Source organism: Erinaceus europaeus, chromosome 2 (genome assembly GCF_950295315.1).
Source record: "Erinaceus europaeus chromosome 2, mEriEur2.1, whole genome shotgun sequence".
Lineage (NCBI taxonomy): Eukaryota > Metazoa > Chordata > Mammalia > Eulipotyphla > Erinaceidae > Erinaceus > Erinaceus europaeus.
This window is the reverse complement of record NC_080163.1, coordinates 13824889-13839047: the sequence shown is the minus strand read 5'-3', so window position 1 is coordinate 13839047 and position 14159 is coordinate 13824889.

The following is a 14159-nucleotide window of genomic DNA, read 5'->3' as shown; positions in this document are numbered from 1 at the left end:
TTTATTTCTGTCCTTCCTCCCCTACCCCACCCCACAGAATCCTTTGGTGCAATACACTATAATCAGTCTATGTTTCTCTTTCTTCTCTGCCCCTCAAAGTCTTTTCTTTGGTGCAATATACCATGTGCAGTCCACATTTCACTTTGTACTCTTCCTGTCCTTACTTTTACTAAGTCTTACTAATAAGTTATATCATTTGATATTCTCTTCTTGGCTTTTCTCACTCAACATAATGGCCTCAAGTTTTCTCCAAGAGGATGCAAGGAGACAACCGCGTTGTTTTTAACAGCTGAGTAGTATTCTATCGTGTATGTATACCATAATACTTTTAGCCACTCATCTGATATTGGAGATCTGGGTTGCTTCCAGGTTCTGGCAATTACAAACTGTGCTGCTATGAACATGGGTCTATACACGTCTCTTCTGGTAGGTGTTACTGTCTCCTCTGGGTAAATCCCCAGGAGAGGAATTGCTGGGTCATAGGGTAGATCCATTCCTAATGTCCTAATAAGTCTCCAAATTGCTTTCCACAGTGGTTAGGCCACTTTTCACTCCCACCAACAGTGAAAAAGGGTTCCTTTCTCTCCACATTCTCTCCACCATTTGTCATTTCTGTTCTTTATGATGTATGCCATTCTCACAGGTATAAAGTAATATATATATATATATATATATATATATATATATATATATATATATATATTTTTTTTTGCATGGAACCTGGTAGCTGAAAAAGAGTTAAGATATAAAGCCAAACAAATTGTTGACTAATCATGAACCTAGAGGCTGGAATAGTGCAGATGAAGAGTTCAAGGGTCTCTGTTTTGTAGATAGTTATTTTCTTTCATTCAGAGAGACAGTCCACAGCACTAGGACTTTTCCTGGTATGGTAATACCTCCCAAGGAACCTGAGCTGGGCTACAGTGTAGCCACTCAACCTGGAGAGCTGTCCCCTCAGCTCTGGATGAACTTTGACTCCCACCCTCACCCCTCAGTTTACCTACTGAACATGAGCAGCTGGTTAATCCATACTCTGTATGTTTTAGGAATGACAGACTGTATTCTTATGACAGATTCAGCTAGGGAAAAAGTGTTATCAAAAAATCATCATGAAGACACATCTATAGTATTGTACTGTGGTTATCCAGACTCCAAATTTACACTAATTAGAAGAAAATCTCTATATGTGTGGACACCAGTTTCAAACTTCAGCTTGAGTGTGTGGAAGGCACCAGTCTTTATCATTAAAACCAGGTAGAGGTGAAAAACATGCCTGATGGTGAACTCTACTTGTGTTAAATTTAGTTTCTTTTTTTTAATTTAAAAATTTGTCAGTGACTTAATATTGATTTACAAAATTATGACATAACAAGGATATAATTCAGCACCTTTCCAGCCACCAGAATTCTGTATCTTGATTCCCTCCACTGGAAACTTCAGCAAATATATATATTTGTCTATTTTTTCTGTGGTCTTGCCTTCCCTTTTCTAAGTCACACCTATACTAATTGCTACTTTTGAATTTTATTTATTTTTCTTCTCTTCTCTCTCAGGAATGATTGGCGTTTAGAGCCCTCTGGTCATCTTCTCCCCTCCCCCTCTGAAAGGATGGACCAAAATTCTATTTTGGGTGTGGAAGGTGGAAGCTCTAGCTTCTGTAATTGCTTCTCTGCTGAACATGGACATCGGCAGGTTGACCCAAACCCCCAGACTGTTTCTGTCTTTCTCTAGTGGGGTAGGCCTCTGGGGAGATGAGGTTACAGGGCACATTAGTTAGGTTGTCTGCCCAGTGAGGTCAGGATGGAATCATGATAGCATTTGCAAATTGGTGGCTGAGAGGCAGTAAGATGTAGTCAGAACAAAATGATTATTAAACAGGAATAAAAAAGTAGGAATATAGAAGGTGAGAATAGGGATCTCAGGATGGGAAGAAACTAGGAAGTCTATTTGAGATATGTTCATAGGAGCCTGTTGTAGAGCCAGATGTTGTAGTGCACGGGCTGCAGAGAATAGAGAGAGAGGGTCCGGAGTGAAGAGGAAACACAAATCTTTATTTGCGCTGGCACCTCAGAGTTGGGTGTTATAGAGAAGCAGGTTGGGCCACGTAGAGGTAGAGAAAATGGCTGCCTCACCCAGTAACCTTTCCTGCGTCTGAACACCAGAGTGGAGTGCTGGCAAGAGAGCAAGGTGCGGAAAACTCAGGGTTTTTATAGGAGTAGCTTTCGCGAGAATGGGAAGGGGGAGGAGTAACCATAGCACTCCAGGATAGGATGATAACTCGTGAGAATGGGAGGGGGGAGGAGTAACCAGAGCACTCCAGATATCGCGGGGATATAGACAATGTCCTGAGGGCAAAACATGGCTGAACAGGCACTCCGAGAATGTCCCAATGTGTCTCCAGGGAACTAGCAGTAGCCTGAGGGGACAACATGGCAGATGTGACTGCATTGGCACAATTTCCCAGCAGGAGCCCATGACTTTAATAGTTTTTGCTTGAGTTTGATAGCTCACATAAAGGTGGGCTAAGAATATTGTTTGGGAAGTTGGTGTCAGAGTTAAGAATAGGTCGAGAAAGTTGGATTAGGCAGAGAGTAGCTCCCAAACATGAAAAAAAAATCTATGAATAAAATTAACTGTTTACCCCATCAACCTGACTCAGGGCCCATATATATTCCTATTTAGCCCAGGAACCTGTACAACCTCGGAAACCCTGTAAGTCTGAGCTTAAAGTCTATGCTCACAGCTGGGAACATTCTAGGTAGGTGTGATTATTTCATGACCAGTATTTCTTGAGTGGGAGGGTAGGATGCCCCAGTTTCCCTCTGGAGCATAAGGTAATCCTAAACCGTTTCCTTTTACCCATTTTTCTGCCATTCACTTATTTTACTCTCTTCCTGTATCAAGGAACAGTGCAACTTACTCTCTTGACTTCAAAGAGCTACTCTCTTCCCTGATCCAGCTTTCTGTCCCTTTTCCAGACATGACATCATCTCCCCAGATAATAACTTGGATCCACCTACATATCAGATTTCAGGCTCAGGGAAAAAAAACCTAGTATAGCAACAGGCCCTTTGGAATATAACTAAAATATACCTACTAGCTATCTATAAAATGCATGACCCCCCAACTCTTCATCTTCACTATTCCAGCCTTTAGGTCCATGATTGTTCAACAATTTGTTTGGCTTTGTATGTTAACTCTCTATTCAGCCACCAGGTTCCAGATGCTAGCATGATGCTGACCAGACTTCCCTGGACAAACAACCCCACCAATGTACCTTGGAGCACTGTTTCCCCAGAGCCCTTCCCCACTAGGGAAAGAGAGAGACAGGCTGGGATTATGGATTGACGTCAAAGCCCATGTTCAGCAGGGAAGCAATTCCAGAAGCCAGACCTTCCACCTTCTGCATCCCACAATGACCTTAGGTCCATACTCCCAGAGGGATAAAGAATAGGAAATCTATCAGGGGGAGAGGATGGGATACGGAGTTCTGGTGGTGGGAATTGTGTGGAGTTGTACCCCTCTTATCCTATGGTTTTGTCAATGTCTCCTATTTATAAAAACAAAAGTTATTTTGTATTGAGGTAGATTCTATATTGTCCACAAGTAGATTTATCTATTTACTTTATTGCTACCAGGGCTATTGACTGGGATAGATGCTGGCCCTACAGATTCACTGCTCCTAGCAGCCATTTTTTAATTTAAATTTTCTTTTTATTATTTGTTTAAAATTTCTATCTCATAAGAGAGAGACATTTGGAGGAGAGGGAGAGATAGAGAGGAAGAGAGAAAGACACTTGAAGAACTGCTTCGTGGTTTGTGAAACAGATAGGGAGTGAGGGCTCACTCAAATGGAAGTCCTTAAGCATGATAATGTGTGTGTTCTAACACCCACCCCCACAAAGTATATTTTTAAAAGTAATTTCACTGGAGGGAATTAGTGGTTTACAGAACAAAAGTTATTGTTACATAGTCTGATTTCTTGTCTCCCCATGATAGGCATCTCCACGCTATTCGTAGCACCAACTTAATTTTTTATCAACCATCATGCATGTGTCTCTATCTCTTCCCATCTACCCAGAGTTCTTTGCTTTGCTGCAATCCACTACATTTGTTTCTTAGTTTCCACCTAATAAGTGGGATCATCTAGTATCCATCTGTCTCCTTCTGACGTATCCCACTTAAAATGATTCCTTAAAGTTCCTCCTAAGTTGAAGCAAAAAATTATTTCATTATTTTTCTCTCTTCAGTCTCTCTCTCTCTCCCTCTCTCTCCTACTCTCTCTCTCTCTCTCTTACACACACACACACACACACACACACACACACACACACACACACACACGTATGACACACATTCTTAGACACTCTTCAGTGGTTGGGCATCTGGGTTATTTCTCTAAGTTTGTGCTATTGCAAATTGTACTGCTATGAATAACAGATGTACAGAGATTTTCTTTGGATGAGTGTTTTTCATTTTCTTTGAGTAGATCCCTAGGAGAGTGCTGGCTTGATCACTGAGTAGATCCAATTTTAGTGTTCTGAAGAATGTTTTTTTTTTTCCACAGAGGTGGACCAATTTGCATTTCTACCAGCAGTCTAGAAGGGCTCTTTTCCCAACCCTACATTCTCTCTGACACTTGCTTCTGTCCTTACTAATGCATAACATTTTCACAGGTGTAAAGTGATATTTTCTTGTTGTCTTTATTTACATTTACCTGATAATCAGTGGTTTAGGGCATTTTTTTCAAATGTCTTTTGGGCAACTGGTTATCTTCTTTGGTGAAGATCCTGTCCATGTTCACTCCCTCCTTTTTTCTATAAATAGAAAAGAGAGAGAGAAAGAAAGAGGGAGGGAGGAAAAGAGAGATAGACAGAGAGAGAGAGACTATAGCAATATACCTCTTGCCATTTCTTAATGGGGATTCTTTTTTTTTTTCTGAGTTTTTTGAACTCTGTATTTTGTTCATTAGCCTTTGTCTGGTGTACATTGTGTAAAGATCATTCCCCACTCAGCGGGATTCTTTCTGCTCTGACAATGGTTCTTTTTTTGCTGTGCGGAAAGTCCACTTCAATGTAGTCCCATTGGTTTATTTTTATTTGCCTCACTATTGGACTTGATTCTTCAGAGATGTTTCTGAAGCAAATGTGCATTGTTCTGCAGGCATTTTCCGTATGTATTTCATGGTTTCTTGTCTACCATCTAAAATTTTGCTATCCATTTTGACTTGGCTTTTATCTACAGTGATGTATGATGGCCCTATTTCACTCTTCCATATGTTGCTACTCAGTTTTTCCATTTATTGAGCAGGCTCTCCATTCTTCAATTTATAAATTGTACCACTTTATAAACTACCCACCAATGTGCATGAAGGTATACTTCTGGGTTCTCAATTTAATTCCACTTATTTTTGTGCCTGCTTTTGTTCTAGTACCAGGCACTTTTGGTTTTAATAGCTCCATAGCAAAATTTGAGGTCAAGAAGCATGGTTCCTCCATTATTACTCTATTTTTTTCTTTTATTTTCTTTAGGACTGTTTTGATAAATCTGGGTGTTTTCTGTTTCTGGATAAATTTTTGTAGCTTTTGCTCTATTCCCTTAAAGAAATTCAACAAAACCTTGAAAGAGAGTGCATCAGATCTGTATTTGGTTCTAGATAGGACAGTGATTTTAATGATGTCAATTCTTCCAACCCATGAGAATGAAATCCTTCTATTTATTTGTATTTTCTTCCTATTTCTTTAAGTAGCACAATTTGCAGTGTACACCTCTTTCCCTTCCTTTACTAAGTTTATTCCTAGATACTTGATAGTTTTTACAGCAATTGTAAGTTATACTCATTTCTAAACTTCTTCTAGCATAGTATTCACATAGAGGAATGACACTCTTATCTGTATACTAACTTTGTAGCCTGCCACTTACTATCGTTATGTTATTTAGCAAGTTCCAAGAGTGGGAACCAGGCAGTAGCACACTGGGGCAAGCGTAAGAACACCTGCAAGGATCCTGGTTCAAGCCCCTGGGTCCTTACTTGCAGGGATTCAGGTATTTATCTTTCTCTCCCCCTCTCTGTCTCTCCATCCTCTGAATTTCTCTCTGTCTTAGCCCCTAAAAAAATGGACAAGAAAAACGGCTGGTAGGAACAGTGGATTTGTAGTGCAGGCACAGAGCCCCAGTGATAACCCTGGAGGCAAGAAAAACAAAACAAAAACCAACCAAACCAAAACAAGTTCTGGGATTTTTCTGCTGGATTCTTTAGTGTGTGTGTGCGCACTATCATAAATAGTGACAGTTTTACTTCTTCTCTTTCAATCTATACTCCTTTTATTCCTTCCTTTTGCCTAATGGCTATGGCTAGGACTTCTAAGAGTAGGCTGAATAGCAGTGGTGATAGTGGGCAGGCCTATCTTGTTATCTGTTCTCAAAGGAAAGACTTTCTGTGTCTTACTTGCCATCGAGTATGATGTTGGCTGTAGGCTTGCTGTGCATGAATTTAACTAGATTGAGGAATTTTTCATAAATCCCCACTTTGCTTAAGGTTCAGATCAGAAAGAGTATTTAATATTGTCAAAGACTTTTTTTTTTTGGTACACCTGTTGAAACACAAGTACATTTAAAAATATTTCATTTATTTTTAATGACAGAGATATACAGAAAAACACACATAGAGAACTACCAGAGCACTGTTCAGCTCTGGCTCACGGTGGTGCTTGGAGGATTGAACCTGGGACTTTGGACCCTCAGGTATGAAAGTCTTTAGCATGATCATTATGCTGTCTCCCCAGAGGAAAAGGCATTCACCAAAAGTTATAGCCCTCCCCCCAAAACTTATGAAGCAGTATGTTATTATTTATTTTTTTAATTTTTTTTTCACATAACAACAAGGATCACCTTATACACTGGAACTCTTTAATATTTACTTTAAGAGGTATTATTCTTCTTTAATGTTGGAAAACATGTGAAATATTCAGGTAGTTCAGTTTAAGAATATCTGTGCCAGTTTGTAAATTTCTGTAGGGGGATGGAGGGTGGCATGCCTGGTTAAATACACACAGTACTAGGTGCAATGATCTGTCCCAGGACCTGCGTTCTAGCCTGGGGCTCCCCACCTGCAACAAAGACACCTCAGGAGTGGTAAAGCCGGTCAGCAGGTGTCTGTATGTCTCCCCCTTCTCAATTTCTCTCTGTCCTATCCAATAAAAATGGAAAATAAAATGTCGCCTGGGAGCAGTGGACTTGTAGTGCAGGTACCAAGTCTCAGTGATAATCTTGGAGGCAAACAAACAAACAAACAAACAAAAAACTCTATATGTTGTCAAGAGTCTGCAAGAATGTATTTTCAAGTGTAGTTAGAAAGTCTTTTAGGATTTAGGTCATGATATAAAGAATGTTTAAGCACTTCAACTACCAGTTCACTTTTCCCATTTCCCTTTAAAACTATGGCAATAATAGCATTCATTTATGTTTTAGAAGCCCTGTTTGCATGAACTTATTCACGCTTCACAAAAACTCTACTTGCAGTGAAAATTCATTTCCCCTTCACAAAAGCTTTAAGGGGTTGATGGAATTGTTAATCCTTTTTGAAATGAAAGCTCTGACCAACATTTGCACATCATAGATGTCACACAGTCAGGGTGGGGCAGAGCTCAGTTTCAAGTCTGAACTGTCTGACTCTGTAACATGACAACATGGAAACACTTAATGTGTCAATACTTTAGTGGTGGTTTCTTTTTATCCCCCCCAAACATGAGTGGAGTCACCATGAAAATTGAAATTTAACTGCTGTTTTTAAAAAATAAGTAAGTATTTGCTTACAAGTGAGGGAGGGAGAGAGACAGAGGTGGTGGGGAGGAGAGAGAGAATATCTCCTTGACATATGTGGTACTGAAGAGTCAAATTTGGGACTTAAGGAGTGTTAAGTCTTCCACTGTGAAATACTCCCCCCCCCCCTTTTTAATGTGTCCTCTCATATAAAAAGCGAACAATTTGTGTTTTCCCTCTGATATTATTTTCTGTTTGGTATCTTGTGCTTTACCATCTAGTTGAGTTTTTTATCTTTTTTTTTGGTAGAACTTAGAGCTGTTTTATTAAAATATTTTTTTCTGGGTATGCTAGTAGTGATATTAGTGTGTATTAGTAAATGGAATTTGGGACAAACAAAAGGGAATTTTTTTTTCTCTACTGATTGAATGAATGCCATTAAGGAATGTACATCAAATTATTTTTGATGTGAGAATGGCACTGTGATTATGTTTTAGAGCATTATTAGCTTTAAGAATTATCATAGAAACAGTTTAAGAGATAATAATATCACTCAGGGATCTGTGTCCAAATGACATTGATGCAGAAGATGGATGAGATTATAGGGAAACGATTTTTCATGAACTCATAATCATGAAGCAAAATGAGCACATCAGAGGCACTAATCTATTTGATTTGAAAATTTCCAGATAGCATAGTGAAAAAAACAACTAGCTCCATGAAAGCAGATAATTGTACTAAGACAACATTCCAGTTTAATTTAAGAAACTGTAATATTGTCTTGTCAGAAAAATTACGATGTATTTTTCTATGCATTTCTATGTAAAAATACATCTTGATTTTTCCAACAACAGAAAAGATTTATCTGTGTGATATATTCCGAGCACTGACTGTACAAGGCTAGCTAAATCACAGATGTCTTGCAGTGAAATTGCATACTAATAAAGGAGAAAGTTATTATAAATGACACACCCAAAAATACGGTATGAGGTCTGACTTTAAAAATTATTGGATTGGGAGTCGCAGCTGGTTAAGCGCATGTGGCGCAAAGGGAAAGGAGCGTCCTGAGGATCCCAGTTTGAGCCCCCAGCTGCAGGGGAGTCGCTTCACAGGCGGTGAAGCAGGTCTGCAGGTGTCCATCTTTCTCTCCCCCTCTCTGTCTTCCCCTCCTCTCTCCATTTCTTTCTGTCCTAGCCAACAACAACTACATCAATAACAATAATAACTACAACAATTAAACAAGGACAACAAAAGGGAATAAATAAATAAGTATTTAAAAATAAGTTAAAAAATGATTGGATTGGCACAAAACCAGATACTGTGGGTTAGCTCTCAGAGATCCTGTGAGGATCTGACTATTGTCACCTTCTGACATTTGAAGAAAATTTGATGGCAATGAAAAGTTAAATTTTGGGCACTGGGCCGTTGCGCAGAGGGTTAAGTGCACATGGAACAAAGCGCAAGGACAGGTGTAAGGATCCCAGTTCCAGCCTCCAGCTCCCCACCTATAGGGGCCGCCTTGCAAGCGGTGAAACACATCTGCAGATGTCTATCTTTTTCTCTTCCTCTCTGTTTTCCCCTCCCTCCTCTCTCGACTTCTCTGTCCTATCCAGCAACAACAATAACAACTACTTAAATAAGCCCAACAGAATGGGAAAAATGGCCTCCAGGAGCAGTGGATTCATAGTGCAGGCACTGAACCCCAGCGATAACCCCGGAAGCAAAAAAAAAAAGTTAATTTTTTTTGTTTTGTCATTACTAGTGCTTCATCTCTAAGACAACACTTTAAGATAGAAAGACAGACATAGTGACAAAGAGAGACAGAGACAATGATACCACAGCTCCAAAGCTTTCCTCAGTGCAGTAAGTAAGCACTGTATTTGAAGGCAGGTCATGTCCCTTACAAAATCAAGTACACTATCCAAGTGAGCTATTTTTTCAGTCCGATGTTTAAAATTTTTAACAAGGATTCAAAGCAATCTGAAATTGTCTAAGATTGATTTTAATTGAAAAAGTTCAAAGCTACATATTAAAAAGAGAAACGGGTTATTTTCAAATGGTGAGAATAATATATATATTATTACATATATATATATATATATCTGTAGTTCTCAAATAATATATGTACCTCTTTTTTTAAAAATAAAACTATACAGTCATAGTGTAGGGTTGGAGGGGGGCCCCAAATATTGAGAGCAACTGTTGGCCCAATGTGACTTGTCCTTGTTTCGTGTGGATATTTCCACCTGTGCCCACCCTGTGATAACTATAAAAAGGTGGAACAAGAAGTGATCGGGGTCTCAGACTCTCCCCTTGCTTGGAAGGATGTGGGCAGCCGAAGCTTAAGCTTCCCAAAAAAGGCTCTTGCTATTGCATATGATTCTGGTCTTCTTTGCGTGAGATCAGGACTTGAACTTCTGGGCATAGTATATGGGGGCTCGTATGGGATTCCCATCTCACTAAAAGAATGTCAGCTTCACTGAGCCTTCAGGACCGGTCAAACTTTAGGTATCTGTAGCGAGAGACCCTTGGAGATGAAGGTGGATGCACTGGGTGGCTCCGGGTCCAGGGTCCTGGGAGACGTCTCAGGCCCTGCAGTAGGGGATTGGATCCCCCTTGCAAATTTGGAAGGGGAGAGTGGGTCACGCCCACGAAGCAGTGAAAGGCTGTTGTTCCATTTGTAGGGAAGCAGCCGCAAGAGGCTGTCCTCCCATCTGTAAGGAAGTGGCGAGAGGCCATCCTCTCATCTGTTCATTCAGAGTGTTGGTGGCTGGGCCGCTGAAGTTTTCTTTGAGTATGTTGTCTCTGTATTTTCATTGTGTGAGTTGTCTCTGTATTTTCTTTGTGTGTGATAGCTCTATCAGTTTTGTGTTTAAGTCCAAAGTCAGGCGTCAGGCTACTTCGACTCCTCTGACTATGGTCTTGAATCATTTTAGAAAATTTAAATGCAGAGCTCATAATTTGGGTCTAGAGGTAAAATAAGACTGGATTGCCAAAATAAGTGGCCAGACTTCTCTACCAATTGGCCCCCAGAAGGAACCTCAGACCTGCCTACTATCTATGCCATCAAAGATGTCATCTTAGGACATCCAGGACACCCAGACCAGATTTCTTATATCCTTACTTGGCAGGATCTGGTAGAGAACCCCCCATCTTGGCTAAAACTTTTTCTTCCTTTACAGGGTTTGCGACCCGCCATTCTTGCTTTAAAGGATTCTTGTTGTCAACCTACTGCCCTCTCTGCTCCCCTCTCACTCCTCTCACTTCCCCTTCCTACCCTATTCTCCAAGGTGTCCCAAAGAAGACCTCCTAGAGTATTCTCCTCCCTACCAACCTCAGCCTCCCCCAGTCCCACAGGAACCCTCGGCAGCAGGCCAGAACTTACAGAGTCCTACTCGTATGAGAGCCTGTACAGCCCAGAGAACCCCTGATTTGGTGGTCCTGCCCCTTCAAGCCCTAGGACCCCCTAATAAGAATGGGGAACAATTAATGCAGTATTGGCCATTTTCCACTAGTGACCTTTATAATTGGAAAATGCAGAACCCTAGGTTTTCAGAAAAAAAAAAGCAGCACTCAATGATTTATTAGATCCTGTTGTTTCTACCCATCAGCCAACCTGGGATGACTGCCAGCAGCTTTTACAGATTCTTTTTACCACAGAGGAAAGAGAAAGGAGCCTCTTGGAAATCTGAAAACTTGTGCCTGGGGCAGATGGGAACCCCACTTTAAACCCAGCCCTGAGAGATGCCAGTTTCACTTTGATAAGACCCACCTGGGATTTTAACTCACCTGAAGGTAAGGAGAAGCTTCTGGTCTATCGTAGTGTGCAACAGGAAAAGATAGAAACCCCAGCTGCTTTCTTTGAAAGAATTGTGGAGGCATATTGAATGTTCACTCCCCTAGATCCAGAAGCTCCAGAAAAATAAGTCAGCAGTAATTATGGCTTTTATAAATCAGGCTGCCCCTGATTACCAGAAAAAACTTCAGAAAATAGATAGATTAGCAGATAAGTCTTTACAAGAACTATTGGCAGTAGCAGAGAAAGTCTTTAACAACCGAGAGATCCTGAAGAACGCCAATTACAGACAATGACAGCAGCTAATGAGTAACAGACTCACAACCTCACTAAGGTATTGTTGGCAGCTACTGCAGAATGCCCTTGGTGGAGAGGCCGAGAGGCCCATCCTCCCCAAAGGTTTGAAAAGAGCAGAGGTCCATATGGGGAGGAAAAAAAGAAGCTCCTTAAAGATCAGTGTGCATATTGCAGGAAGAAAGGACAGTGGGTGTTGTATGCTTTACATTGGGTTCTAGTTCTCCCCCGCCAAGAGAATTGGATCAGTCCAGTTAGTTTCGCGGGCCCGCTTGGCCCCGCCCCAAGGAAACCCGTGAGAGTTCGAGAGTTCGAGAGTTTGAGAGTTCCAGAGTAAGAGAGAGTGCTTGCGCCACAGCAAAGAGACAGCAGAGTTCTGTTTGGTGATTAGTTTGTCTTAGTTTATGAATTGTTGTTCCTGAATAAAGAAATACAGCTTCCCTGCCCAGCCGTTGTCTCCGCGTCTCTGTTACCCGCCCGTGAAGCTAGCCCGGCCAGCTGGAGCCTCTGAAATTTTAACAACAAGTGGGTCAGAGAGTGACCGAGAATAAAGGGGAGACAAAAGGACACTGGGGCCAATAAGACAAATATCCTAGAACTGGGTGACTAGGGACAACAGGGTTTGGGTCCCCTCCCCAAACCCAGGGTAACTTTAACAATAGAGGGGAAACCTGTTAGCTTTTTAGTAGATATGGGGACTCAACATTCAGTGTTAACCCAATCCATGGGAAAACTATCTAAACAAAAGACCTGGGTACAAGGAGCGACTGGCATGAAGCAATATTTCTGGACCACCTGGAGGACTGTGGCATTGGGGAAGGGACAGGTATCTTATTCTTTTATGCTTATTCCCAAATGGCCCTAGCCCCTTCTTAGGAAAGACCTGCTTTCTAAGATGGGAGCAACCATTACTTTCCAACCCCAAGGATCAGTAGTTGTGACCACCAGTTCCATGCCACTTCCTATCCTTGCCTTGAATTTGACTGATGAAGCATCTTTGAACCCAGCTGTCTTGTTCCCTGACTCAGAATTGGATGCTCCCTTGCATGGCTGCTCTGGGATTCTGAGCTGCACATCTAGCCTCCAGGAAGACCTGAGGGACCTGCCTTTGGAGGGAGCAGGGGTGAACTGGTGTACTGGTGGGAGCAGCTTTATCAGAGATTGGGTGAGCTGTGCTGGGGCCATGGTAACTACTGAACACGAGGCTGTGTGGGCAGCTGCCCTGCCCGCAGGGACTTTGGCCCAAAAAGCTGAATTAATTGCCCTCACAAAATCCCTCAACCTAGGAAAAGGGAAAAGACTTCACATCTCCACCGATAGCCGCCATACCTTTGCCATAGCTTACATCCATGGGGCTATATATCAAGAAAGGGGACTGCTCACAGCTGAAGGTAAAGCTATAAAAAACCAACAGGAAGTGTTAGACCTATTAAAGTCTATCTGGATGCCAGATGCACTGCCCTGGACACCAAAAGGGAGAAAGTCCTGTGGCATGGGGCAACCGCCTAGCAGATACCACAGCCAGACAAGTCGCATTGGAAAGAACTGACGAATTGGCTTTTTGTCTGCTGGACCCTGGAGAACCCACCCTGCCTGATGAGCCAAAATATACATCAGATGATGAGCTCCAGATAAAAAAAGTTACCTCTTGCTGACAAGCACGGTAACTGGTGGGTAATAGCTGATGGTAAACTCATCTTACCCCAAGCTGTGGCTAAACACCTGCTACAGCATATACACAGAACTACCCACCTGGGACAAAGAAAAATAGCCAAACTTTTTCAAAGAGCCAGCCTGAGAATCCACAACAAGAACCAACTGATTAAGGAAATAGTTGCAGAATGCAAAGCCTGCAGACTTGCAAATGCTAGCAACCAGTCTAGAACTTCTGGGGTGCGTGAGAAAGGAACCAGACCAGATGCTTCTGGGAGACAGACTTCACTAAGGTAAAACCTAGAAAATATGGGTATAAATATATATTTGTGTTTGTAGACACCTTTTCAAGATGGACTGAGGCAATCCCGACCAAGAGGGAGACGGCCCAGATAGTGGTGAAGAAACTACTTGAAGAGATCTTTCCCAGGTTCTGTACGCCCCTTCAATTAAGTTCAGATGGTGGTCCAGCCTTCACTTCCCAGGTAACCCAGAACTTGGTAGGTGTTCTTGGGGCAAAATGGAAATTACATTGTGCCTACAGGCCCCAAAGTTCAGGACAGGTAGAAAGGATGAATAGAACTCTAAAAGAGACCTTAACAAAATTAACTAGGGAGATTGGCATAGACTGGGTAACTCTCCTTCCTTTGCCCTT